The 26,167-nt window shown below is 47.2% G+C and overlaps 1 protein-coding gene across 6 annotated transcripts in view; it reads right to left on the bottom strand.

Moving 5' to 3' along the window:
* The window catches only part of LOC138503961 (uncharacterized protein C11orf24 homolog), a 606,597-nt gene that overhangs the window by 541,770 nt on the left and 38,660 nt on the right, over positions 1-26,167 (bottom strand). The window lies entirely within an intron of this gene.

Raw genomic sequence — 26,167 nt, 5'->3', positions numbered from 1 at the left:
GGATGTAAGCACTGCTGCAAAAACTCGTATAAGCTAGGGATGTCATTTCGGGGTCGCCAGGGGTCCCAGCTGCAACCCCGAGCTCTCTTTTGCTACCCCTGTGGTCCGGTCTCCCTTGCTACCCCTTAGAAAAAAAAGTTGTATTTTCTATTTTTTTTCTTTTAAGTGAAGCTCCTGGGTTGTGTGGCCAGTGCAATGTGGCTCTTTGTTTCTGGAGTGGCTGGCTTTCTTGTTCAGGCCTCTAAAAAAAATAGGGGGTTCCACATGTGTAACACTTTGAGCAGTGACCCAAAATAAGAAAGAATAGGAACAACAATTAATTTGCCTTGCTGGAATTCTATAGAATAATTGCTAGACTCATTCAAAGTTTATTTCAAGCACACTTCAGGGGGTTAGCCAAACACCTCAAATTCAGAATACAGACAAAAACGTCCAAAAAGCATTTAGAATACAATAAGCATACATTTCGGACTATTATGCATTCTGCTTTTCGCAAGTTGCAGTTATAGCATGACTTTCTGCCGTTGTCTCAGTTACCATCATCGCAAGACATTCCGTATCGGTGTCCTCGATCACTCCACAAAATCTCTCCTAAATGCTGGTGTACAGTGTAGAAATGTTTGACCACAGCACATAAAGTGGCCCTTGATTTCAATGTGCCACAAATAATGCTTTATTGTAATATGTCCATCCCTGGCATGCTGTTTAGGATGTTTGTTTGCATGTATGAGGTAATGAGTGCCCAGAGTACGATGCCGTGTAGGTGCGCTGCTTTCCATGCGCTACTCTAAATTCTTTCATACACAGTTATGAACTTTCCAATGGTATGCATTTTGCCAACCTCCGAAGCCTGAAAAGTAGATCCATGCCGGCTTAACATGTGGCCAACTTTGCACCTGACCTGCAGATGAACTGGCCTACTATTAAAGCTCAGTTACCAGATTAATGGTATCCACTACAGAGTGTACTTTGCTTTCGGACTTTGAGAACATTCAGGCAAGTAATTGCTCATTTTACTACAGGCGGTAAGATAGCTAAAGCCAGCAAGATAACTCAGTGGGTTGAGCGCATGCTGCTGCGATGTGTGTGTAAGTTGCAGGTTCGTATACCAGCAAGGCCAACTCAGCTTTTCATGCTTCCGAGGTTGATGAAGGAGTACCAACACAGGTGGGTGATATTATATATGTTCTATATAAAGCGCTTAAGCGTAAGTGCTATATAATAACACATCATTATCGTTTGGCCTTGGACGTCTGCTTGCACTCACAGTAATTTGGTAATATGGGCCTATACACACTGATATTAACTATACATATGGTGATCCATTCTTGCATGAAATGTATATCACATTACAGGAATATCGTAACCATATTTTTCGTAGTGTACTTAGCAACAATGCTAAGTGATGCCACTTCCTGTTTTGTAAAGGGCTGAAAGGTTGTGTTCCATCCTTCCTGGAATGTCACTTCGGGATGGGGTCAAATGACTTCACTTCCTGTGATGTCAAGGGTCGTGTGATGTCACTTCCGCTACCCCTGGCATTTTGGTGAAATGACGTCCCTAGTATAAGCGAGCTCTTGTGAGAGCACTCAGAGTTGGGATTTAAGTGAGATCACGTGAAAAATCTTTTCAGTCTTGTCTGATTGTATGTTCTGTGGGGGGATGTTGTGTGGGGGGTTGGTTTCATGAATCCTTATACTAGACCCTGCATAGTAAACTGGACGGAAGCCCTGGGAGCAAGAGGGAATCATGTGTTTGCAGTTCACTAGTTTAAAATATGCCACCTGATGACGTCTGGCTCGTGCCAATCAATGGAACCTGGAGGAGCAGACAACGCACAAATGGTAATGAATTGTAAGGCCTTGCTACTAGATTACTTGGGCCCACAACTTGAACCATTGCCAAGAAAAAATCATGGACACAGAAAACATCGAGCCATGCATCAGAGTGTGTATATTGTTGTATCGATCACGTACCACCACTTCAATCATAAGGGATAGAGTTTATAGAGGGTGGTTGAATTACCATCTATTTTAGACACCATCAATATGCGCCCGAACGGAACGACAGAAGGGGGGGGGGTGCAAGTATGTTGTATTTGCCCCTTTAAAACACAGATACTCTGAGGATAATTAGTTGGAATGAAGTGAGATTGTTACAGTGGCTAGGCACCTATGATATTATGGTATGCAGTGATTTTGTCGAATTGAAAACAAAGAATGACATTTCAACGAATGAAATAACAATGAAAAAATATCAAATTAAAAAATAGATATATATACGGGGGTGGGGTAAGGGGTTAAAATAGGTGGGGAGGTGTTGGGTGGGGAAGATACATTGGAGATGCCAGGTATTAGGGCGCTGTGGCGAATGGGTCATGGTTGTCCGAAAAAATGAAATGTATTAGCTGCAGACTGTGGAACGCCAGGCTAATCCCTGCCTAGTGCACCAGACAGATAACAGGGTTGTGCCACGTACATGCGCTGATATGAATTGTTGGGTGGGGTTTTAAACATAGAGAAACAGGGGGCTGAGAGGGACCCCCACAAAAAAAAAAACAATATTCTGTCATTGTTTTAGGTTAGTTAAAAATGCATTTGTCGTTTAGTCATTGGTTGAAATCATCTAACCTATATTATTTGTCTTCAGGAGCCCGTGTTGGGGGATGACTGTTTAAGGGATCTTTCCATTGGGTTCGAGGTATACTCAGTAAGGTCACCCAAGGAGCATCGGAGGGGGTCTGGCTATGCTGGTCCAGAGCGCTCTTCCAGGGCTGGTTGTGAAACATAAGCAGTCACGCTCTGAATCATTAATGATCATTTTTACAGAGGCGATTCCAGGCCTAACCAAAATTTGGCATTAGTAAATGTATATGTTCTGCCTAAATCAAACTAAACAAGCGTTTTTAAAGCGGGAAGCCACTTTCTATAGTTTTAGCTGAAGTTCCAAAAGGCAAGCATAATATTTCTAGGGGATTTCCATGATAGATTAGGGAATGATTCCCTACATTCTGAATCATAAATTGCGGAATTGTAAGGTATACCAAAAAGGAACAGTTTGAACTCGGATCATGATCTAATGGGCCGGGCAATTGAGCACTTTCTGAAACGTCATCATTTAGTTGAATTAAATGGCAGGTGTAGAGGAGATATGCCACCCAAATTCACGTTTAAATCTAGTCGCAGGAAATCAATGATTGATTATGGAATCAGACTGTTTTTATTTTCATAAAATAAAACATTTTAGGGTTCCTGAGTGGTTGGAGAGCGATCATAACTGGCTAGTAGTAGAGTGGAAGATGCAGGCTTTTTGTGACCCAATAACCTACAAACAGACTAGACTAGTGCATCTCCCATTCATGAGGGGAGTAGGGAAGGACGAGCTGGCTAATATTCTTTAGGCCTTAGAAACGCAGGGGCTATGCGCTATTCTTCTGAATGATAACGATGAAGGTAGGATTATCCTTTCTTTTGAACAACTTCCAATTTCTGCTCATGACAAATTGGCGTACAGCTTAGTGGAACCATACAGAGGAAAAATGAAAGAGGGAGGCAGGGCCCCCTGGTTTGACGCAGACTGTAGGCACGCCAAAGGGGCATTGAATACAGAGTCGAGGGAGGGTGCCTTAAAAGCTACTCTTTTGCATGCAAAATAGATTGCCTATTACATCTTATTAAAGGATAAGAAGCCTCAATTCATTGAAAAAACAATGGGGACAATTAAGACAGGGTAATACAGGAGAATAATATCAAGGTTTTCTGGAGGATGGGATCAAACAGGCTAGAAGAAAAGGGGTAAGGTGAACCAGGATCAATACCTCCTCCAGTGTGGATAGCTCATTTTCAAGAGGTCCTGTTTAAGGAGGAACAGAAGTTCAAAGCCAACTCAAAGATTTAAACACCCTCAAAAAGATAGTTTTCTCACAGGAAGAAATTGTTACCTGCATCCTCACGATGAAAATGTGCAAAGCCGCATGCTCTGGTGGGGTAAGGCCAGAAGTATTTATACATTTGCATGATTTGGTGGACCATAGTGCTGATTTGAGTTTTTACTGCAATCTCCAAGGTCACAAATGAAGAGGAGGCTCCCAATTCCTTTGTTCAAAAAGGGTATGGTTGCTGATCCTCACTGTTCTCATTATTAGATGTTTCGAGCAAGATTTTCAAATCTGTCTAGTCTGCAAATCTCTCCACGATCTTGCTCCCCCTCATCTCTCTTCCCCTCTCTCATTCTACACGCCGTCTCGTCCCCTTCGTTCCGCTGACGACTTCCTCCTCACCGTTCATCCCCTCCCCCTGTGCCTCCTCCCGTTTCCGCTCCTTCCAACTCCTGGCCCCCCTCCACTGGAACTCCTTGCCCCTCTCTATCCGCTCTTCTCCTACTCTTTCCACACACCCCTCAAATCTCTCCTTCTCCATTACCCGCCATGACACCCCCCTCCTCTCACCCACTTTCCTCTCCTACCCACTTTCCCCTCCTCCCCCTTATCCTCTCCCAACCCCCTCCTTCCATCCTCCTCCTACCTTCCCTCCCTCTCTCTTCTTCCTAGCCCCCCCCCCCTTGCTCCTTCCCCCTCTAAATAATTGCTCTACTTTCTGTTTTTGGTGACTGATTCATGTTTGTAATTTGCTTCCATTGTTACAATTTTTGTTATGTTAAATGTACCCTGTTGTGTTAAATGTACCCTGTTGTGTTAAATGTACCCCGTTGTTGTAACTGTACAGCGCTTTGGTATAAAGTGCTATATAAGATTAATAAATACAAAAAACAAAGAGGTTTGCAGGCTGATTGGTATCAAGGTTGCAGAGCTGGGTTTCAGATAATAACGTCTTACCAAAAAGCCAAGCTTGTTTTAGAAAGGGATTTTCCACACTGGAACAATGTCTCCCGCTGCATACTTTAGAGAAAACAAACTAAGATTAGAGGCAGTAAGGTATGTGTAGCCTTTCTTGACGTATCTAAGGCCATTGATTCAATTGACAGGAATCTGGTATTTAAGAAGTTTGAGCACGGCTATTATAGCTAATTCAGTTTGTCCAGGAGGAGACTTCAGTAACAATCCGATGTTCAAGGGCAAATGAATATGCGGAGGATATCTGTACTAATGGAGGGGTTAAATATGGGTGCCCATTAGACCCACTTTTATTTAAGCCGTTTTTATCAGATTTTAACCCACATGGCGTTTTAGACAAGGTTACTTGCCCACAATTAAATGGGATTAGGTTCAGCGCCCAGCTCTACTCTGATGACACTGTTAACCGATCTCACAGAAGGGGGAGGCGGGGGGTGGGGGGGTTTCAGCAGAGTCTCCTATATGTGGATGCATTTTTCAGAAACCACGACATGAAATTAAATTTAGCAAAAACCAAGATCGTGGTCTTTGAAAAAGGAAGAATACTGGGTAAATGGCACATTAAGGAGGAAATGGAGGTGGTTTACTCGTACAGTTAACTGGGGTTGGTTTTCTCACATGATTGGAGTTGGAACACCCACAAAGGTGGAAGATAAAACAGACGGGATCAACAGGATTGGGGGTTGCTTGGGTTGTTGGGTGTGTGTGTGGTGGTTCCCTTCCCTTTTGCACGATATGGATTATCGATTGGTTGATAGGAGGAATACTCCATGTGATTTGCATTGTTCATATTGTTGCATTTAATATTTGAATGGCTTACGATTTGTGAAATTGCTTGTTTATGGAAAATGCGAAAAGTAAATGCATTTTAAAAAAAAACACAGGTTGAGGCAAGTTGAGGGTATTTTACACTTTTATTATCTCTCTGGGGGGGTGATTGGACAAATGCCTCTCTGTATTAAAGCTTAAAACTTGCATGGCAATCTTATATGGAAGTGAGTTATGGGGGTTTTCCTCCTGCGCAAGGCTGAAAGTTATCCAGAATAGGGTAGTCGGGTTATCACTGACAATGCACTACAAGGGAGCTGGGAATATCTAGTATAAAATGTGAGGCACATAATAGTTTCCAACAGTTCTTAAAGTGCATCTGCAGCAAATCTCAATATGGGGAATGCCTACAATGAGCTGGTCAAATTCCCTGTACAAGGTATCAATGGTATTCACAGGGGATTGCTTTAATGGACAATGTGAGTTAATGAGATGGAGCTCATTAGTTCTATGATGAAAGAACAACAGAAAAAAGTGAATCAAGAAATGAGGTGAAAAGAAGATTTTGAAAATATCCAGTTGCGCATTGGGAGGTTGCCATCTCTAAGACTTGAGGCCTGTATTGATCATCAGCTCTTTTAACAAAAATAAAATCAGAAAAAAGTAGGATGGTTGTCCTTATGATCAGATTAAATCTTCGCCCGCTGAGATCCAGAACCAGCTGGATGGGTATAGACAGGCAATGTACTTGCAGGATGGGTAAGGATGATGACTTTTTTTTATTCTGTACATTTTATACTGATTTGCGATGAAGAGGGTTCAAGCTGCATTTCCTTAAGAATAACATCAGATTTTGTGCTGATTCTATGCTTTTAATTATGCAGTCAGTTGATGAGAATTTTATTTTAACATTTGTTAAAGAGGCATTTGGAAGATGTTTTAGGGTTTTTTGAACCTGTGGCTCTTTTATACTGTATGTACTTGCCATATAGGTCATGGGTCATTGTCATGCACTTTATGGTTGAGGATTTTATGTACATTATTTCAACATTTGTAAAAGAGGCATTTGCAGGAAGATTGAGTATTTAGAAGTTGTGGTCTTCTATAATGTATTCACTATTTAACTTGGGATGTTATTTTATTTTGTTAATGATGCATACCGAATACAATTTGTTGAATTGAACTCGATTTGATGTTTTATAACCTATTTGTTTAATTGAAGAGTCAGGTTTTGAGTTGTTTCCTGAATGCAATGTGGTTCACTTATATAAAAAAGATGCATGGTAAGTTTATTCTGAAATGCGATAGTCAATACGGAAAAAAAGAGGATACTCCTGCTCTCTTTCTACTGAAGTCAGGAACATGGACTATAGCAGTGTTGCTCAACCTAAGAGCCCGGGTGTGTGTGCAGTGCTGAAATGTCCTTGTGAAACAGGCTGGTACCTTTTCCATGGTAAACACGGTATGTAATGCTGATACCTTTGAAATAGATTTTCTTAATGGGTAGCCAATGAAGCATGTCAAGTGTCGGGGTGAGGTGTCAATCTTTACATCCCGAGGAGCAGTCTTGCCGTTGTGTTTTGCACTCTTTGTAGTGTTTACCATGAGGTACTCTGGGAGTCCAAGATCGAGGCTATTTGCATAATCTAGTCTTGTTAGGAATAAAGAGAACACAGCAGAGGTCTTGTGAATGGACAGGTAATGTAGAGTGCAGAGTTAGGAGCAAGCTTCTGATGACGGCTCTCACTTGCAGTACTAGCATAAGGTTACATTCACGGTGGTTCGTGACCGTGGATGATGGTGTTGGGAAGGGGCCTACATGGTCGAGCAAGGGGCCGAGTAGATATTAGATGGTATTGAGTTGCAGAGCAGGAGTTCTTTTTGGGGAGGTGGGGGGGGGGGGGTTGGGCTAGGGCTGGGCGATCTATATATTTTCAAAATAGATAGACGATGAGAAAATATTGTTAGCATTGAGATATATACATATACTACAATGTTTTATTTACATTTTGATATTTACACAGTTGTGTGTATTCTCAAACAAGAAGAGTAACCCTGTATTTGCACTTTATTTTGATCAATGTCTTATAAATAAAGATGTTTGTGACATCTCACATGCCGTTGATGGCTTACAACTGAGCATTTAACTCAGATTAAAAAATAAAAAAAACGAGATAAATATTGTATTTTTGGTCCATAAAGCCCAGCCCTAGGTTGAGTTTTAGTCCGTTTGCCATCATCCATGCACCCACATCTGCAAGTCACCTTTTTAGGCCTGGTGAGATAGTTGATGAGTTTTCCAGTTTGCAAAATACTTGCAAAGTTGTAGCAGGTAAGGCCGGATAGACTGAGGAGTTCCAGGTGGAGTGCCATTTATTGCTGAAAAGGAGAAGGGACAGTGTGCCTCATTGGGGTACTCCACAAGTCAGGTGGTTGGGATCTGTAGCGGCCCAAAATGGCGGCTTTAGAAGATTATTGCATGTCGAGTCTGAAGAGACACTGCCACCACATCGTCCCTTCAGCTGCTGCATTGACCCGGAGCAGGCAGCACCAGTGCCATGCAACCGGATATACACAGTAGCATAGGCTGTAAGCCAACATGTTAAGGATTAAAAAGAAGCAAAATCAAAGCACGGTAAAATCATCCTTATACTTCACCCATATTCTTTGTATCTAAAAAGACCAAGGACGAAAGTACAGCAATAAATAAAATTTAAAAAAATAGGTGCAACCCTCATATTGATATCCGTCAAATTAAACTTGGTAGAGACGTCCTCCATCGACACAAAATAGATCTTTGTCATTTTGTGCGGGTGTGCAAGGGGGATGAATGGAAGACTGCCTATAGAACGCACATTTTGGATAATTTCAACACCTATTCAATCGATTCAGACTCCTCTGCAACACACCCGCTGCTTTTCAGTACCGGGTTACTTGGACATTATCATCATCATCATCATCATCATTTATACTGACGATATTATCATTTATTTTCAAAGCTAACAACAGCGTATTCAACACGTTAAAGCAGCCCTACAACAATTGAGGGAAAATAACTATCTGCCAAACTAGAAAAAAGGCAAGCTTCGTCAAACAATAGCATTTTTTTCTCCTGCAGTATTATATATATGGTTCCAAAGAAAATCAGGAGTTGTAGGTCTTGTTGGTATTATACAGAGAATCTCGCTTGTGTGAGCTACCTGAATTCAGAGGATGTGTCAGATTGAAGAATTCGTTAGCAGCATCTTCTAGCCTTAAGCAACCACCAGAATTACCACACCCTGAATGGCTGAAGTGAGGAGCCAGGTACTGTGATGAAAGCAGAAAAGCCCAGGGTTTTAGGCTGATGGGAAAACAAGGGTATGCATCATATTTGCCGAATGACAACTTTGCCTAATATGTTTTTGCACATTTTGTAAAAGTTTTTTACATTTCTTTTTACCAAAAACCAGTAGATGGTAAATTGGGGAAAGGTACATATTGGGGTGGGGGAAGGGGTGGGTCAGGGCCGAGGGGGATTCCCAAGCGGTTTGTGGTCAAACATTTTTTTTAAACTACAAATGTGGTGAAAAAAAATGCAGCAAACCTTCATAGAACCAAAACAAGGCCAGGTAAGAGGAAGCTGGATGGTGCAAGCAGGAACTCTTGGTGACTGATCGCAACCAGTAGAATATAACGTAGGTGAGCTACTGTAGAGGGCCTAAAAAGGGTAGTTGGGAGCCTAAAAAGGGGAGTTGGGAGAGGTGGGCGCCAGCCTGGGATCGAGGTGCAGGGCAAGACAAGTAGGGACCCCAGAATGGGCCAAGAAGCCTCTTCATGGGGACCCCAGAATGGGCCAAGGAACCTCAGTGAAGAGGACAGTCAAGGAATGCATCTGACAGAAGGCAGAAACAAAAGGAAGCAAAATAGGCTCAGGAGCACACAGGAGCGGAGAGTGCTGAGACGCAACCATGGTCAGACACAGAATGCATTACAAAAACAAGGGTAAGTGTCCCAACAGGGCCGACTGCCGGCATGTCAGTCATCAAAGAGACAGCTAGTGCCCAGACTACAGCACATGCATGAAAAGCTGGCAATGGTCAGTTATGCCTGTTCCTCATTTCCAGCATGGCAGCTCTCTACCATGTCAAATACTGGCCCCCTTCTGTAGGTTGATCGCCACCCTCTGAGGAGTACATCCCACCACCAACATGGGTCCTCCCTACAATGAGCACTCCCTGAGCTAGGCAAGAGGTCTGAACAGACAGCCAGACTGTGTGTTTCGGCAAAGGTGTGACACCATGTCTTCCTGTGGGCAGGACAGGACTCCCAGTCTTCCAAGTAAAGCAGACAAAGAATCGGCAACTCAAGTGTCAAGATGAGAAGCAGGTTCCCAGGAATGGTCAAAAGCCTGTTTAGCCCTTCCAGTCCACCAAGTAGAAGCCAATGGTCTTCACTTGTACACAGTCTAGGCAGGCAGAGACATATGTCCATGCTTAAGATGCCATATTAGGCCACCAAAACTGATGGGATATCAATTCTACTGCTGCCCATGATCACCCGGTGTTTGCCAATATGGGCATAATGAAATCCAGTTAGGATGGTTGTATGCAACCTCGGAGGGTATATATGTAAGCAGTTTTGACAGAAGGAGTCCCTCCCGTTCAATAACTTTAGGCATCTGCCACAGGGTGTGAAGGGCAGGGGCGTTGCTAGGGGGGGGGGGTAAGGGGGCTATAGCCCCTGATCTTTTGGTTGTAGCCCTGGATAGAATCTCAGGAGCTACAGCCAAAAGACTAGCTAGCCCCCAGTTCCAACATCAGCTTAGCCCCAGATCTTTTCCAGACCTAGCAACTCCGCTGGTGAAGGGTAGGGTCGATATTGGTCTAAGCTTGTAGCCCAGAAGTTATCGGGAAAAAGCCAATATAAAAAGGTGCTTTAGATCCACCAGGGGGCGCAGAGATGGACTGACGCATCTCCGCTCGTCTCCTCGACAGGGCACAGATCGCGGGACCTGAGCCCCCCCCCCCCCCGACGCCCCAGGAGTAAGGAGATGACACCACCCAAGCCTGTAGGAAGGTGTCGGGCACCCCTAGCCCAAATTTGAGCTCCGGAGGTGGAACCGATCCAGAGTTCTGAGCATCTGCATCCCCGCGGGACGGAAGCCCCTCCTCCCCGCAGCGCCGCGGCTCCGCGGAAATCTACGACGAGCCCAGGCCCGAGCGCGGCCTGAAGGAGGCCTAGGCGTCCCCGGCCGGCGGATTCCTCCCCCCGCCTTTCTGGTGGGGGTGACTCGCGGCTCGCTCCCTGGAGTAGAGGATAGACGCATAGTGAAACGGAAGGCCGCGCCGGGAGTGGCGGGGACTCGCCCACAGGACCAAGCGGAACCCGGTGAGCCCCGTCGGGACACAGGAAGTGGGCCCCCACAGAACCGAACGCATAACACGAGCAATAACCGAAAGGACTAACGCGGGTGGAAGCGGGCGGGCCTCCGCTAAACCCTTGGCGCGGCAGTTGCGCGGCCCGGAGAACACGAATCACGGGAGGCTATCATCCAAGTAATACGGCCTGGCCTGAACAGCTTCCGCACCACCTACAGAGGGAAGCTGCTTGGCCCCCCGACCCTACCAGAACAGAGCCGCCGCTTTAACCTCCGAGGCTGCCGCTGGCCCCTGCCCCTAGCGTCACGATCCGCATCCCGGGTCCTCTGGGGCAAGGCCCTATGAACTGGAGAGAATCCTTGCAGAAGTTTCATCGTACGCCCCCCGCAATGGTGGCCCAGGCACAACAGGAACCGGTGGATGCAAACTCAGTCACCAGGGTAATGGCGGCCCTATTGGAAGAAATTAAGGGCTTCAGGGCGGACATTACATTATGATTAGACACCCTAGATAAAAAAGTGGATAATTTGGACGATAGGGTCCAGGCACTGGAATCCAACACAGCCTCAGCTGACGTCTTTGAAACCCAATTCGACATGCGCTTGTCGGAGCTCGAGAGAAGAGAAGAAAAATGCGCCCTAAAAATGGACGATTTGGAGAATAGAGAACGTCGCTGCAACCTACGTTTTCTTGGTTTCCCAGAACGCGACGGTGAAACGCAAGCAGACATCATCAGGGCCGTCAACGCGGTAATAGGAGTGCTATTTGAGGGGGCTAACACCAACGAACCCACCATCGACAGGGCCCACAGAGCAGGGGCACCATCCAGAGGCCCCAGATCGGTGTTAGTCCGCTTTCACTACTTCTCGGAAAAAGACAGGATCATCGAACTGGCTCGCAAGAAGGGGCCGGTGGAGTGGGAAGGAGCCTGGATCTCGATATACCAAGACTTGTCGGCCTTCACCCTCGCAAGACGCCGCCTCTGCGCTCCGCTGACGAAGATGCTCCACTCCAAAGGAATCAGGTATAGGTGGGGGTATCCTTTTTCACTCTCCTTTGAATTCGAGGGCTACAAGTACGCACTGATCACTGAGGACGATATCCAGAGAGTGTCGGGTGAACTATTAGACAATCCTAGCGTGGAGGCGGAGGACCAGAACTGTGTGCGATCCCCGACAGGCCCGAAAGGGAACAAAGCACCGAAGGAAAGGCGCAGAGTCCGAGGCCAAAGAAAGTACAGGAGAGTGGCCCCAGCGTCACCAGCTTCTTCGAATGGTGGAAACGAGCCGCTGGTGCCTCACGAAGCAAGAGGCACTTGACTAGGTGAACGGAAGGGGATGTAGTAGGTTGTGAATTGTATTGAATCCGGGGACAGGGGGGGGCTCGAGTTATGATTCAAGAGAAGTTTATGAGCCCGGAGGGGGGAGACATCGGTGGCCTGGTTCGGATTGTCCTGTCACGAGGGGGGGTTAGGGTGTTGGGGTTACTGTTGTAGCGCGCCAAGTTTTTGGGTTACTCGTGCGCCCCGGGGGCTCTCCCGAGCCTACTATGGGCGGCAAAAGCATTGTGGGAACTATAACGCTTGCGATTCAGGGAGAGGAGTTAGGAGCCTTGACAACTTCTTTTATGGATGATCCACTCCTATCCTTAACAGTGGGGTCATTAAATGTCCGTGGGCTCAACTCGCCTACAAAGAGGTCGCTGATCCTAAGGGAGTTTGCGAAGCTACGCCTACATTTCCTCTTTGTACAAGAGACTCATTGGGTCCGAGGTAAAGAGCCTAAGCTCAAGGCCAAAACCATAGATCACCTGTTCACGGCCTCTTCACAAACAAAGAAGCGGGGAGTTGCCCTGTTGGTGTCCCCTGGGGCCCACTTCAGGTTTAAAGCCTCAAAAGCAGACCCGGAGGGTCGGTACCTCATGGTGAAAGGGGAGGTGCGGGGCCGCTTGTTCACACTGGTTTGCATATACGCCCCGAATGAGGCGCAAGACACCTTCTGGGAGGGTATGAGAGGGACAATAATGGCATTCTCCGAGGGCACCCTACTGGTGGGGGGGGACTTTAACATGGTGCTTTCCCCCGAGCGGGACAGGAAGTCAGCTAATCCTTGTTCCAACACCCGTCTCCATAGGAAGTTGGCGACGGCCTTTCAGGAAGTGAATGGGGTACTGGGGTTGTGCGATACACATGTCAATGTACAGGGCCGGAACCCCGATTACACTTTCTACTCCAAGCCTCACAATGTTTTTTCACGCATAGATTATATTCTGGTGGACTCATCATTGCAGGGAGAGGTCACAAGCTCGGGAGTGGAGACCGTCCCCTGGACAGACCACGATATGGTAATGATAAAGCTCGGCCTCCCCCCCGCCCCGGCAGCTGAAACCCGATGGAGGTGTAACAACCTCCTCTTGCAGGATAGGGAGACACGCCAATCCGTCCTGGTAGCCATAGAAGATTACTTCGCCCTGAATGACAATGGAGAGGTCGGTACCATGGGAGTATGGGAGGCATTTAAGGCAACCATCAGAGGCACACTTATTGGTATTGGGTCCAGGAGAAAGAGGGAGAGGGGGCACGAGGAGAAACAGCTGAAAGACAAGATAGCGGCCATCCAACCAGGGGGAAAGCTGAAAACGCAGATGTTCCCTGGGCAGTGGGAGGAATTGCAGGGGTTGCGGGCCAAGCTAGCCGACCTTCAAGTGGGACAAACGGAAAGGAAGCTTTCTTTTTTGAAACAGAAATATATGGAAAAGGGGGAAAAGGCGGACAAGATATTGGCCTGGAGACTTCGGGAACTTAGGAATAGTAGGAGGGTCAACTCGATTCGCACCCCGGAAGGGGACCTTACCGTGAGGGACGCCAAGATCGCAGAGCAATTTAGGTTATACTACGAAAAATTGTATTGTTCGGAATATCCCGGGAATGGGAAAGACATCGACAATTTCCTAGACTCTCTCCCCATACCGGGCCTTCTCCCTGAGAAAGCCGAGGCACTAGAACACCCCATTTCCCCAGAGGAGATAGTCGACACTATATCCTCTTTAAAGAGTGGCACCACCCAGGGAGACGATGGCTTCACAGTCAAGTTTTATAAAACCTATAGATCAGCACTTGCTCCATTCATGGCCAAGATGTTCAATGCCGCGCTAGACCAAGGCACCCTCCCTTCCACAATGATGTCAGCTATGATTGTAGTTCTGCCTAAAGAGGGCAAGGACCCCGCGCATTGCCAATCCTACCGCCCCATATCTCTCCTTAATACGGACGTTAAAATTCTGGCTAAGCTCCTAGCGAATAGGCTGGCAAAGTTCCTCCCTACCCTAGTACACGGGGATCAGGTGGGCTTCATCCCGGGGCGCCAGGGGTCTGATAACATAAGAAAAACCCTCGATCTTATGCACGAGTCATCCAGGCAGGGAGTTGAAGGGTACCTTCTCTCACTCGACTCAGAAAAGGCATTCGACCGGGTCGAGTGGCCTTACATGGGCAAGGTTCTCCGAAAGATGGGCCTCAGGGACAATTTTTGTGGGTGGGTAGCGGCACTCTACAACAGTCCCACAGCGAGAGTGTTGGTTAACGGAGGCACTTCGGAGCCCTTTTCCCTCACCAGGGGCACCCGGCAAGGATGCCCCTTGTCACCCCTATTATATGCCTTGGCAATGGAACCCCTAGCTATAGCGGTCAGGAACGACGCGGAAATCACGGGTATACGATGCGGAGAGTGTGACTTCAAACTCTCCCTATTTGCAGACGACATCTTAGGCTACCTAACCAATATTCAGACATCCCTACCCCGACTGTTCGACCTCATACACAGCTTTGGCTCTTTCTCTGGGTTGAGGATAAACACTTCCAAATCAAGCATCATGCCCATCGGCCAGAGCGATCTAGACGTTGGAAGCAACTCCGATATTCTGGGGGTCAGAATTGAAAGAGAATCCACTAGGTATCTGGGAACTACCATCCCCAGAGACCTGTCACAGCTATACCAGTGCAATTTCCCGGGGATCCTTGCCCAGATCAGCAGCGACCTCAAAAGATGGGCTCCCCTCACGCTTTCCTGGCTGGGTCGCATGGTCACAGTCAAGATGAATGTCCTGCCCCGCCTTCTCTACCTCTTCGCAGCGCTCCCTGTTGTGATACCCGAGACTTTCTTTGAGATACTGCAGTCCCGTGTCCTAAATTTCATTTGGAATGGTAAGAGACCTAGAATCAAAATCTCCACCTTAACCCTTCCAAAGACACATGGTGGTTTTGGCCTCCCTGACTTCCGACTCTATTATAAGGCAGCCCAGCTCAGGGTGATGTTGGAGCATATGCGAGACGACATGGGCACATACTGGACGTATGTAGAAGACATCCATGCCCACCCGAAAAAGGTTAGAGATTATTTCTGGGCCTCTCCTAAGGTTCTCCCACCCCAGCTAAAAATGCATCCTACCTTGGCAGCCCTGTGGGCGTTATGGAAACCTAGCAGAGCCAACAAACCCCTATCCAGCTGGCCTTCCCCGCTATCCTCACTCTGGGGGCCCCTATCGACCTGGACACAAGGGGCTTCCGCGACACACAATCCTGGTCTGACTTGGGCCTGGAAAGAGTCTCCCAGCTGTCAAGAGAGGAGGGCTTCATAGAGTATGGTGGCCTGCTCGAGGCCCTGGTGGATAGGCCCCCCACGATTTTTGAATACTTACGATTGAAGGGGATATTGTCCCAACCCCGATGGTCTGAACAGCTGAGCCGCCCCCTCACCCCATTTGAATCCATCCTGGCCAAGAGTACATCACGGAAGGGTGCGATGTCCAAGTTTTATAAGGTTTTGATAACGTCCGACCTAGAGGGCAGACAGCCCTTTAAACGCATATGGGAGGAGAGACTGGGGATGCCATTGGATGACCATACCTGGAGGGCCGTTTTTAAAGGTATTTTCACGGGTTCTCTGTACACGGCTGCCATGGAACACAGCTTCAAAATTCTTCATTCTTGGCATCGCCCCCCATCCCTGCTGTCTAAAATGTTCCGAGACGTGTCTCCTTTTTGCCCCAGGGGCTGCCACCAGAGGGGAACCTGGTTTCACATGTGGTGGGGTTGTCCAATTATACAGGTTTACTGGTCAGAACTTCTCAGCTGGATCAAGGGTATTGAGGGGTTCGGTCCATCCTTGCACCCGCTGGAAGTCTTGCTGGGTACCCCTTTGCCGGAGACTGAAACAAATGTATACCCCAAGGTCATTGGTGCCATGCTGCGAGCGGGTAGGCTGGCGCTCGCCCAAAAATGGAAGAGCGGCCAGGCCCCCTCCAGGGAAGAATGGCTTCGTAAGCTTAGGGTGATATTCTCGTACGAAAAGCTTACAGCAATAGCAAATGATACCATGACAGATTTTGTACAAGAATGGGCGGCAGTCCTGTTGCACGACGATTGTGTCTCTATGCGCTTATAGAAGGGGCATTGTGCTGGCCCACAACAGAGGGGTCCTGATCTGTTGATTACTAGTATCATTCGCCCCACCGCACCCTGCAGAGTTATCTACTGCGGCTAACGTCGCCTGTTTTTTACTTCTATGCTGTGTTTATGTTTGGTAGTTGATTGGTTGCGTCGTACGCACTGGACCCACTCTGGGCCCACATGCAGCTGAAGAACTTGGGAGAAGTGTTGTGCCGCTGCTATATAGTTGGACATGCAGACCACTGTAATTGTGCAGATTCGGCAGGCCTCCACACACCCCTCTTAGACCCGGCCCAGCCTCTGCTCACCAATCTCTCATATGGACCCCACTGTCTCAAGTGCTACTCTTAATAACCGAATGGCTCGCAAGTGTTTTTCCCAAAATTTCATAAGTTTGTAACTCCTCTAAACTTGGCTTGTTAATTGTTTGGGGGGGTGGGAGGGGAGGGGAGGGGGGGAATTGGGAAAAGATGTTAAGAAAAGTGTAACTGGAAAATGTTGCTGACAATGTGATTCTTTCTGATGCTTTCATGGATCGGGTCGGCTGTCCGGCCCGACCTTATTTCTGCCTATTGTCAATAAAAACTAAATTAAAAAAAAAGGTGCTTTAGCTGCAACCTCAAGGATGACGGTTTCTTTTTTGATTGCAAGCTCTATGGAGAGAGATAGCATGTCAACTAATATTTTAAGTCAATAGTATGAAGATAATGGTGAAAACCTATTTTTACCCCCCATACCCCCAATATGAAGAATGGCGAACAGGCTAGACGACTATTTCTGAAAATCAGGGTGCTGTGATGAATCCAGGGGTATTCGTCTCCCCTGGAAGGGGGAGCCACCCTCCTTGAGGCAAGGGAGGGGATCCAGGATAGGACGGGAGCCCTGATAAAATCTGTACGCTCCACCTTTATGGGTACCACTAAAGTTAGAGAGGAGTTAAGACTTTTTTCACTGCGGACCCCTGCTCAAAATCAATCTCTAGTGATCAGAAGCAGATTACTGCTTGTAATTTGTTAAAACCTGTTTGTTGGACCAACTCTACTGTTAACATCTGTTTTGGATTCACCAATTAGTGACATGTCTTCACTCTTTGGCTTCAGATAACGAACACCACAGTCAAGGAAGAATGACAAACCCCTTTTGTTTGGGACGACATCCATAAAAATACAATGAACTATGAATGGTTGGAGAGAGAATCCTGCGCAGAGGAGTCTCTGACTGGAAGACGTCCTGGGTGGGGAGGATCCACGCTAGACCAGAGGTAGTGTGGAGAGAACGAAACACTCGAAAGATGCCGGAATGCTGGTGTCCTAACCGGCATAGAAGCCTGGGTCTACAAGGAGACAGGGACGGTAAAGCAACCGTCTCCCGTCTGGTGGCGCAACCACATGGAAGTCGTTGTGGCCCTGGGGCCCGTTAACTGACTCGAAACCAAAATGCAGCGGAGAGACCAGAACCCTGAGCTGTGCGCGAGAAGTGAATTATCTGCCAAGCTGAGAGGCGAAGAGGAAGCAAACGCTCCCTAAGAGGTAATCCAGACAAGAGCTGCACACAGTGATATTCGAGGCCAGAGAAACCACAAAGGTCATGGGATCCTGATAAACATAAGTGGGCAGATGCCCCATCTAAATCAAGCTAAAGCAAGCACATCAGTAGAGCAGAGGGTCTTAGAGAGCACTGAGAAAACCAAGAGACATTCACAGTGGAGGCTGGGAAAACAATAATAATAATCACATGGGTTAAGGGAGCCTGACAAGGCAGATGCCCGATCTAAAGCTCAACTCAAGAAGACCTAGCACAGGGCCAGATGGTTTTGGAGAGCCCTGGCAAACAGACAGTCCAAACTGGCGACAGATAACCTGGAAGGTTCCAGTCATTAAGCATTTAATCACAATATTGACAAACACGAAGTCGGAAATGGGGGGGGTATCGAAATTAAGAAAAACCTTTCTTCCTGGAAAGAGTGAACCATGTGAAAGGAAGACTTGGCATATAGAACCGACAGAGAAACTGAAGTATGCTCCGAGACATTGGCAAACATTTAAAACCTAATTGGATTAAGAAGATATTTTCTTACTGGAGAGAGGGAGAGGGAGAGGGAAAGATCCACGCGATTGGGCCAAGCAGAAGCCCAAAAATAGAGGCCATTACTCCTGCCTCCTTTCTTTTTGTTATTTTTCTTCTAAGTGGAGAATTCCCCTCATAACAATAGGGTTTGATAGGAATTTTCTTTTTTTTTTTTTTTTATTTGTTTATAACCTCATAGGTTTTTACAAAACGTATTCGAAATTCGCATTCCCTGTTGTGCAGTTTGTGTACTTCCCAAGGACACCACTCCTGGGGACTCCTTTCATCATTTCTCTAGACTTGAGAACAGGCTTGACGTTGGTGCCTCTTCAGGGGATACCTGGAGGCTCTTACAATTAGGCCCATTAGCTCTTTGCAGGGCAACAGTCAAAAATTTCGCGGCTGTCCTGGACCATTTAGCCGAGGCCCCGGCTATCAGCCGTGACCAGGAGGTTTCCTCATCCAACGTCTTGGCTTCGTTGAAGAGTGGTGTCAGATAGGATTGTCTCTCATAGGATAAGGCTGGACAAATCATTAGTAGATGTAGGAGTGATTCTCGGTTGTCCGGCACACTGCATAGACGACACTCCGCTGATGGGGACAGCGCTCTACTAGATAGAATTTCTCTAGTAGGCAGTAAGTTCAGCCGTGCCCGCATAAAAGTTCTTCTTAGATTTTTTTCCGGGAACTTATCACAGTACTTTAAAGGTTCCTTTAGGCGATTGTGAGAGGGAGGTAGGTGCTTTAGTGATTTGTATGAAAGAGCTTTTTCATTTGTACAGATCCAATCTTGCTGCTCTAACTTTGTTTTGACACGGCATGGATTTGAAATCAGTGTTTCTTCATCACACACTACCGCCTCCATGGCGATCTTGATTTTTTTTCCCAATCTACCAAGGCTTTGCAGTTCCGTCCTTGTGGTTCAGCCGCCACGATTTTGAAAATCGGGGGGGGAGCTTTGGAGCAGGATTTTCCTGTATAGTTGGGTTGCACATATGGTCACCACCGCTCCGAGAGATAGCAAGCCTAATTCTCGACGGATTGCTGGAAGGGGAGCTGACTTAGGTAGGCCTAATACTGATTTCCAGATGAAGCCTTCCAGACGTGGCCATAGTTCATCCGGGAGATTGAGGTTTGCCGCCATGCCATAAGTAATGGTTGGAACTACTTTCGTTTTGTAGAATTGCAGGGCGGGGAACCAAGAGAATTTTCCAAATTTCCCATCGACTGCCCGCATTTGAGAAGTTAAGTTTCACACTTTGGACCAAAGCGAGTTTTGGAGTGAGTTTTCACGGAGCGTGTTGTCGAGCATTACTCCGAGATATTTATATTCGGTTATGACTTCGATTTTTGTTTGTCCCAAAGCCCAGCCGAAGGTTGATTTAGTGCTCATTGTTGATTTTGAGAAAATAAGGATTTTGGTTTTCGTTTTGTTGATTTGCAAATTGTTTGTGCTCATGTAGGCCGCCACGTTGGTCAACTGGCGCTGAAGGCCGATTGCTGTTTGGTCCAGTAAAACCAGGTCATCGGCATACCAAAGCCTAGACACTTTCTCCCCTCCTACTTTTGGAGGGAATGCTCTCACCATTTTCTCAGACTCTTGATAGTCCCCGATAAATGCAATAAACAGGGCCGGGGCCAGGGGGCATCCCTGTTTGACTCCCCGTTTGGTGTAAATCATGTCGGAGAGGGCCCCTTGCTGGTTTAGACGGACCCTTAATGATGTTTCCGTGTGAAGTGCCAGGATGGGGTCGAGAACTGGTCTCGGACAGTTCCATGCTGTCAGTTTGGCCCATAGCTTAGTACGATCTACTATATCGAAGGCCTGCGAGAGGTCTATTAGTGCCATGTAAACTTTAGTAGATCCCCTCTTTACGTTGGCTTTGACTATACTCAGGATCAGAAGATTAATTGCCGTTCCTGTACCTTTTTGGAATCCTGTCTGGAAACAATCCATGGCTGGGGAGATGGCGGCCCAATCCTTGAAATGTTGTAACAGCAACGAGGCAAAGATTTTGCCAATTATATCTAGAAGTACAATCGGTCTGTAGTTAGCCGGTTGGTTTCTGTCACCCTGCTTGAAAACTGGGACTAAAATTGCCTCTGTCCAGGATTTTGGAACTTGCCTCTGGGTCTGGCATTGGGTAAAGAGTTCGCAAATTGCCTTTGCCCATGCTAATGGATGCCTTTTGATATCAACATTTGTGAGTCCGTCCGGGCCCGGTGCCCTTGAAGCTTTTAGTTTGGCAATTGTTCTTAAGATATTTTCCTGATTCGCTAAGTCGATCCATGGGTATTCCCCCTCCTTTTTGAATCTGTTTGGGCGAGTCCCCTGGTACGCGGTATAAGTCTGAGTAGTGGGAGATCCAGTTTTGTTCAGATACTGAACTCGAGAGTGGTGGCGCTTTTTGGCAATTTCTATTTCTGAGCAATGTCCAAAAATCTTTGGTCTTTCTTGTAGCCCCAATAACCAACATGGCTTCCGCATCTTTCTGGTAGGGTGCTTGACGATGGTGTTTTAGCCATGCCTTGTAAATCTTCTCGCCCGTGTGGTATTCAGTCCATGCCTCCCCCTTCCCTGCCTTGATCGCTTTCTTTTTTAGCTTTCTCAGCTCCAGTCTTTTTGTCACCACCTCTTGGTTGAGCATGTGGACATGGTTGGGAGGGTTTCCCACCTTTCCTCCAAAACTTGTTTTGTAGGGCACAAGTAGCGATACATATTCAGGTCTTCCCTCTATTAGATTTTCCGGAGGGACCCCCCCTTTTTGCTTCAGAGCGATTTCCAACCCTCTCACGTTGTTAGATGAGAGGCGAAGTCGGTTTTGCTGCATATTCGAACTTACCACTGGTAGGTAGTGCGCTCTTTCCTTCATGAGGCCTCCCCAGGACATCTGCAGCAGATTGTGGTCGCTTTTTGGTGTCCGGTGTACTGTGAAGTCCGTCAAATACGGGATCAGACCTTCGGTGATAAAAATGTAATCGAGAGTAGCCTCCGCACCCGACCTTTCCCATGTTGGAATTTGGGATTTATGCTCCACCAGTTCTGCCACATTGTAGAGTTTTCGTGATTTCATTAGTTCTGCCCACACTTTTCCTCTATCGTCTGCCACGGGATAGGAAGGCTTATCATCTTTATGTTTGCCAGTCCCACATTTTGCGTTCAGATCGCCGCATATTATTACGTGGGGGACCCTTAGGTCGATTGTAATTTTGTTGATGATGTTCGCAATCGCCGTGCAGAAGCCCTCGGTGGAGACTCTGTCCGGGTTCCAATATAGGTTGATTATTGCTACTTCTGATGTAGCATCTATGGCTACATTCCGGGAACGATGATTCCAAGATACAAGAGTTGTTAACATGCCGTAATCTTCAGCTACCTTCTTTATACTCGAGATTGCTGATCCCACCCGGGTTGCCGTCAGCAGGCCAGCCGATGGTCGTCCCTGTAAGGACCTTGTTGCTGGGGAAACTTCAATTTCATAGCCGTCTAACACTGGTTTTCCCAAGAGCCAGGTTTCTTGAAGGCAAATAAGATCGAAGGCTCCTAAGTTAGTCTCACTTTCAGTCATTAGATGGCGATGGCCTCTTGTGTTCGAGGATGCCATATGAAGGGGCAGTTCTTTTTGCTTTGTGGGCGGCGTTTCCTCCCGTCCCATAGTGGCATTGGAACACGCTGGTGATTGCTATGCTTTGTGTGGGCGGGCAATAAGGTCTTGAACCCACTTCCATGGTTTCAATTGAGTTCCCTCTTTGTTAGACGCTGTTTTCATCTGTTTGCCTAGTTCTTCGTGATATTGCTTCTCATCACTTTTCCCTTGAGCTTTCGGTGAATCTGTGGATCGACTGTTTCTGTAATTACTGTGTTCTTTGTTTTCATAATGGTTAGACGGCCTGAGTTCTCCCCTTACGTTTGTCCTTGAGGACCACTTAGGTTTATACAGTGTCTTTTCTGCAATGTATTTTGCGCCATGATGTAAGGCCGTGCCATTTATCTCTCTCTTGTGGATTTGGTGTAAGGGCAGTGGGTTTCGAAGTTTTTCTATTTTCAAGCCCATACGGTGGAGATCCTTTACAACTTCTCTAGAGAGATAGAAAGCTGCCTTACTATGCACATGGAGGTAGGCTTTGGCACTGTGGTCCCGATGGTATGGTTCCTCAAGTATAAAATCGGCTGATCTTAAATTTCGCAGCGTGCTTATCTTTCGCAGCAATTTCAGGACTGTACCTCGGTTCAGTACTAGATAGGTATCCTTTGCAGAGGTTTGCTCTGATTTGAAGAGTGTTGAGCCGTGTAGCTTTTCTTGTATATTTTCCTTAGACTTTTGGTGCCTACCCATCGATTTGTGGGATTGTAATAGAGTTTTATCCTGGTGCTGCCGTTGATTTGGGCCGCAACTTGTGTCTCGATCTGGTTTGCATGTTCTTGGTATTTCTTGTTCTTTAAGGGTTTTTAAAGCCTCCAAGGCGACGCTTGGAGAATTTGCTGGCGAACTATGAGTACGAGACCTTCGGCCCCCCCCATTGGTGTTTGTTACCTCATTCGGTGGTGGGGTGGGTTTCCCCAACAAGGGTTTTTGTGAGCTTGTCGTTGGGGAACTGATCTTTTCCGATGTTGAGGACCAACAGAGTGTTGCGAAATGGTCAGTAGAACCTGATCGGACTCATTCCCACTGCTTACATCAAGAGTCAGAAGTGGTCTCAAGACAGTTGGGGGTTTCTCTGGCTGCACAACGTTATTGGGATGAGGTTTTAAAATCCCTTCATCTCGACTTTTCTGTGATTCTGGTAGTTCCCCTTGAGTGCTCTTTGCTTTTTTGTCCATTTCCAGTACGCTTTTCCCCTTTGTTTGCTTTAGATTAGTCGTAAGCCGACCGGCTATGACCTGTTCCTGTTCGTGAAGTGCAGTTTTTTTTACTGACTTTTTGAAAATGGGGGCGGTACCCATGCTGTTGCCACATTCTGTTGTCTGTGTAGCCTTAGAAGAGGAAGTAGTCAGGCTGTTTTTTGCTTCTAACTCGCCTCTCAGTAAGCCAATTTTCCCCTCAAGGTTTGTGGCAATCCTATTTGAGTTTCGCTCAACGGCCGTTAGATATCCTTCGATGAAGGTTAGTTTTTCACGCATTGAGCTTATCATGGACGAGTTGTCCTTGAGTGCTTCACGAATTGACTCATACAATTTGCAAAAGGGGTTTAAGGCTATTGTCACCGCCGACATTATCGACAGTAGGTCGGCTTTATTTTTGGAAGGGGTGTCTTTCTCTGTCATGCTTGAAATTTCACTTGAGCGCCTCGATTCATTGGGGGTTTTTGTCGCTCTCTCGATTTGGTGATGGGCCGGTCTTTCTGTTTTCCCTTTCTTTGTTGGTGTCGGTGCACCAAGAATGATTGAGTGGTTTTCCCCTGGTGGCCTCCCAGAGTTCCCTAGAATGTGTGGGTGTATCCATGCATATTGGTCCTTCGCGGTGGATGAAGTCTGCTCTCCTCTTTCACTAGGGGTTGGTGAGCCACCATCCCGGGGTTTTGAGAGAGCCTCCTTTGACTGTAATGCTTTGGTAGATTCATGCACTTCACCTCTCTCAGTCGCTAGGTGAGCAGAAGTTTCTTTAGCACTTTGCTTTGTCCTTTGATGGGACGAGATATTTTCTAAGTCACTGCTCTCCTCGTTGTCTATAGGTGGGACAAGGTTCACTGAGGTGCTATTTGCGATCCCTTGAGGGTTACCATCTATTTTTCTAGATTTCAGTCTTGGAGAGGGTTCTGTGATAGCCTCAATTATTTCAGCATCTGAAAGTTCTGGCTCCACCTCATGTTTCCTTTTGTGCTGTTGGATAAAATAGTCTTTGAGAGATGCCGATATCAGAGGAGTTGCTAAGCGTTTGATTCTACCCTGTGCTCGTGCCGGGGCTATGCAGGCTTTTTTCCCTGGGGCTTTTTCCAACCTTTCTTTTGCTGTTTTTCTTTGCTTTGGGGGAACTGTTCTGCGTGGTACTGGAGATTTTACAAGTGGGTCATCCAATTTGGGGACCTCGTACTGAGGGGCTAAATTCTGGTGGCTAGAGCCTCCACTGTCACTTTTATGTAGTTCCTGTATTTGTGGCATGAGCTGTGGGACCTTCTTTTGCGTTTTCCCCCCCCAACTGCTGCAGATGGGGTGTGTTGGTCTGGATTTTCACAAAACGAGTCATCCTGGGCTGTAGTCGCCTCTTCCTCCGGTACTTCAAATACTGAGTCATCTGATTGACTCACGCTCACTGCTGATTTTTCAGCTTCATGGTCGGTGCTCTCTGCCAGGTCTGAGCTGTTTACCCTACTTTCAATTCGGGTTGCATTGGCGTTAGGTAAATTTGACTGGTTGGGACAGCCAATAGGTGAATGTGTACTTTTCAGTGACTGGTGCATTTGGACGATAGTAGAGACTTGGGGAGTTGGAATTACTTGGTGGTTGGAGGCGCCCTCCGCATTCGACTTGCGGACGACTGCGTGAAAGCGCACTCCTGGCTCTGTAAGTCGATCCGCGGTTCTTCTGTCTTGAGAACATTTTCGTGATGATAGCTCAGGGCGTATAGATTCCTGCCTCGCCCATCCTCCGACAGTCTCTGGCTGGAGATCACTCGCCATAGCGGTCGAACCGCCGGGCGTTCTGTGCACAGCAGTTTTGAGGGGACTCCGCGCGATAAAAGGGGGGAGAAGGGCGCCCTTCCACACTGCACCGTTCTTTGCCTCCCCTTCCCTTTTGTCACTTTGATCTGCTACTGGTAGCAAAGGACCGTCCAAGTACGTGGGGTACACAGTGGGACTCTTGGAGCCACCTGTTTCCTTTTGCCTGACGTCGGCCCGCTGCCTATCCAGGGGTGAGTTCATCTGCGTAGGAGGCACGGGAGATGAGGGGTGTGAGCAGGGAAGATCTAAGGGGGTGGAATTACTCCCAGTCTGTGGTTGCCCCTCTCGTGGCACAGCTCTCTGTGTTTTTAGAGAATGTTTATTTAACTGGGTGTGCGCCTGGCACTCTGGGGGGTCAATAGTGTCGAGTGCCAGTTTACTGCTCCGCAGACGGCGACTTATGTCGTCTTCCGATGGAGGTGGACAAGCCACCCCACTCTAGGAGAGTTTGTGAGTGGGTGGTACACAGCTTTAAAGCTAAGTGGAGGATGGGACGGGGAAGAGGGGTTATCCACGTAAGCCACAAGAAGATAAGAAAAAGTGGCTTACCGTCTGCTGCTTCCCGACACCCTGCTCCACACACTTGCCTATTCTTCTCCAGGTACCAGCGCCATCCAGAGCCGAACAGCAGCCAAACAGCTCTTTATGTATATGGTGCAGTGCCCTTTACTCCGCAGTCGGGCTGAACGGCGCAAGGGTGTCTGGGGCTGTTTTTGAAGCCGATAAATGTCACGTGACCACACACGTGACCGGCGCAGAGCTCCTCCTCCTCCAGGAAGTAAGTGCACGCTGGCAGGCGCCCCAGGATATTTGGCGTGTAGCAGAAGGTAAGTCAGGATACGAGCGTTCCAGAATAAACACACCGCTCGGGCGTCTAGGGCTGTTTTTGAAGCCGATAAATGTCACGTGACCACACACGTAACCGGCGCAGAGCTCCTCCTCCTCCAGGAAGTAAGTGCACGCCGGCAGGCGCCCCAGGATATTCGGCGTGTAGCAGAAGGTAAGTCAGGATAC

Source organism: Ambystoma mexicanum, chromosome 11, assembly GCF_040938575.1.
Source record: "Ambystoma mexicanum isolate Mex_15411 chromosome 11, UKY_AmexF1_1, whole genome shotgun sequence".
NCBI classification, from domain to species: Eukaryota; Metazoa; Chordata; class Amphibia; order Caudata; family Ambystomatidae; genus Ambystoma; species Ambystoma mexicanum.
The sequence above is the reverse complement of the archived record's forward strand: the minus strand, read 5'-3'. Positions and strand labels throughout refer to the sequence as shown.